Source organism: Etheostoma spectabile, chromosome 15, assembly GCF_008692095.1.
Source record: "Etheostoma spectabile isolate EspeVRDwgs_2016 chromosome 15, UIUC_Espe_1.0, whole genome shotgun sequence".
In the NCBI taxonomy this organism is placed as follows: Eukaryota; Metazoa; Chordata; class Actinopteri; order Perciformes; family Percidae; genus Etheostoma; species Etheostoma spectabile.
In genome coordinates, this window is record NC_045747.1 from 15,745,020 (window position 1) to 15,748,253 (window position 3,234).

General features: G+C 39.1%; 1 protein-coding gene and 1 long non-coding RNA gene across 4 annotated transcripts in view; one reads left to right on the forward strand and one right to left on the reverse strand.

The window, feature by feature from the left end:
* asic2 (acid-sensing (proton-gated) ion channel 2) overlaps window positions 1-3,234 on the reverse strand; it is a 402,742-nt gene that overhangs the window by 111,063 nt on the left and 288,445 nt on the right. The window lies entirely within an intron of this gene.
* Window positions 2,498-3,234, forward strand: part of LOC116702306 (uncharacterized) — a 153,605-nt gene continuing 152,868 nt past the window's right edge. The window contains exon 1 of the long non-coding RNA XR_004335121.1: window positions 2,498-2,767. This is a non-coding gene — a long non-coding RNA (uncharacterized LOC116702306). The remainder of the gene's footprint in view (window positions 2,768-3,234) is intronic.

The following is a 3,234-nucleotide window of genomic DNA, read 5'->3' on the forward strand; positions in this document are numbered from 1 at the left end:
CTTCACTAAAAAGCCCCAACATTAATAAGACTAAATCTGACACGCAGTATTGTCCCCAAAAATACACAATTCAATAATGTGTATGAGCAAACCCGCTCAGGCCAAAAACTTTAAGTGCACCATTACTTTGACGCTGCAGTTATGAGATTTCTCTCAAGATAAGAGTTGATACATTACAGTGGCCAGGTAAAGAGGTTCACCTTTTTTCGAACCCTGCCTCATGTGGGGTTAGGTGATGCTCTCCAACTCTGAGCACTATTTAATTTTTCATTGCAGGCGGAGTTATCTAGTCCTCAATGGAGGTGTGAGAGAGGGAGATGTGTATCTGGCCCATGGTTAGAGGCTTAGCTAGCTATGGTTTGAAAAGGTATCACTTACATTTTATTGTGGATGATTGGAAAGCTTGGCCTTTGGCGCTTACTCCAGCTCCGTTATCCCCTGCTGTTAGATTAGGACTCGCTGTGGGGTGGCTGACAGTATCAGTATTGGAGATGTGAAAGCAAAATAGACCACCATAAACTACAGCATGAAGCTAATAGATTTATTGATCAGCCAGCTTTCGACTGTGGTTTCCATTCACTGTGATAAAATAGATTCAGCACATGGAATCCTGCTGCTGCTGCAAGATGGTCGCCAGAATTATGAGACACGTTTGTATTCCCAACCTGACGCCTTTATAAAAAAAACAAAAAAAATAATCTCTCACTCCCAACCACGTCTCCTCCCCTCACACCACCCGCTGCTCGGCAGCTCAAATCTCTTTAGTCTTAAACCTGTGATATTCAACCTATTTCAAAACTGTATTTCTCACTGTTACTCCAAGACAATCAGGCACATACAACACTATTGTATAGTATTTTTGTGTTTATTTGGTTGCAATTCTATGTGCATGGGTTCCCTATCCCCTCTTTAATCTGGGTGTTGCATTCTCTCTGGTCTTAGAATGACAGTGCTCTAAATGCAGTGATAATGAATAGGCCTTGGGGAGTCTTTGCTAACTTGCAGCAGCAGGCTAACAAGATTAGCAAAACCACAGAGGGCCCGTTAACGGTATGAGGCCCCCAATGAGGTAGAGCAAGATGAAAGGGCAGGCAGGAATGGGGCATCTATGTGACTCAGTTCTGCAAAGTAAAGCTGATAATATCCACACACACATTGTACATGAAACTATCAAAATATTACTACTACAGAACAATACTTTAAATTAGTATATTATTAGTATGTTATTATACATATCCTTACTGGTCTCAGTGAGTTTGGGATCATAATAATGGAGACTGCACAGTGTCATTGTGTTTGTGTCAGGGTGGCCGCAGCTATCTTGTTCTTTGTGGTGTCACCCCCTTTGGATTTACTCATATTTAAGAATGAGTGTGCAGATTGGTTGTCTAAAATGGGCACATTAGCTGTTCTGAAAGGACAATTTTCCCTCCATCATCGGCAGTTTGTTCCATTCTGACACAATTTTCAGACACATTCAATGCCAGAAAATCATTCAGCTTGAGCGAACTGCCACTACACTCAAATCCACATGAACGTTCATATCATTTCACATCGCAACCTCCAAAATAGTAGAACTCATTGTAATAGTGAAGTCACACTCCGAGAATACATTAACTTGACATAAAATCTGACCTGTGAACATTGAGGTAATAAAAAAAGCAGGCTCATCAACAAACATTTACAACCTTTTCCAACACTGCACAAATTCAACAAAGAAGGAAAATGTCTCCCTGCACTAAAATTATTGTGGTTGCTTGAAAACATTGTTAATGGATACTGGCTTAAGGGCAACGTTCTGATTAAGCACTTCATTTGTATGGAAGTGGGCTGATGCACCATGTCCTGTGTTTTGACAGAGGTTAAAACAGACAGAACATAGTGGACAAAAAGGGCAGCACCACCCACCAGAGCTGGAAAACCTAATACAATTACCAGTTTGATTAAATCATGTACGCACATACACACCATGAGACTGTAAAAGACTAATAAAAACAAAACATGAAGATGTGATTTTATATACTGCATTTTAGTGAAAAGAAGGGGGCACTTTTATGCTGGTTGAGAGCCTATTGTTATCATGCAGTCCTATTATGGACATTCAAGAGGATAAATGTGTTGCTTAAAATGGTAAAAGATTCTGTTATGTGTAATTCCACGACGTGAAGTGAAGAACACAACAGGCAAAAGGAGGATAGTAGACAACACAGGAAACAGGAAACTGTCTTTTACCTTTATGAATTTATAAATACAATTGTGTGTCAATAAATGGAATTTTCTTTGGATCATGTTATACACATCACCATTTAAGACCCTCCCAGTATGACATTATTAAACGCCAACTAAACCTGCACAAAAAACATAAAAACAAACCGTGTAATTCTCGAAACATCCATAAAGAGTGAAAAGCATAATGAACTGCCATGCTGAAATGGCAAAACAAGTCTGGATACTCCTGTGCTATTTGCACATATTTAAATGAGGTTATATGCATAGCGTCACTGTGTCCACGTTCGGACAATTATTGGCTAACGTTCTATCAAAATATCTGTTCAAATATGAATATAAATGATCTATTAATATTTTCAGATAATTTAATGGTGTAAAACTAAACCTTTCTAACGGTATATAGTTTTAACTGTTTACTTTAGCTTTTACTTTACATGAGCCGGCTAAAGTACGCTATCACCGGTAAATTAGCCATGCGCTACCCTTGGCCATAACCGGACAGCGCTATCTCCTCGCTGTAAACACTGAGTGTTGCTGGGTATTAAGTCCTTAGACACTTAAAGAAAGTTTTATCAATGCTGTCAAAACTACCGGATCTTATCTCCGTCATTCACAATTAAATGTTGAAATGTTGTTAAATGTCCATGTACATTTAGGAATATTCCGACATACATTATTAGCTGGCAAAAGATCAATTCTGCTAAAATCTTTGGTGATTATCGTAAACTTAAAGTACCACGAAAACACCGGAAAGTGCGTCAGGTCGGAAGTGTCCGAACATTGCCAATATCGGCGAATGGTGTCTGAACGTGGACACTGTGTTGCTACATTCTTTCTTCTTCTGTTTTTGAAACCTATTTACATGCAATAGTGTTTTCAACCTTGTCCTACTGTCTTCCTATTTGGTCACTTACCACGAAGGAAATTACTGAACCAATAGCACAACTCTACCATTGAGCTCTCAAGATCCACAGTAACCTTCCAAAGTGGTCTCACCATTGCATT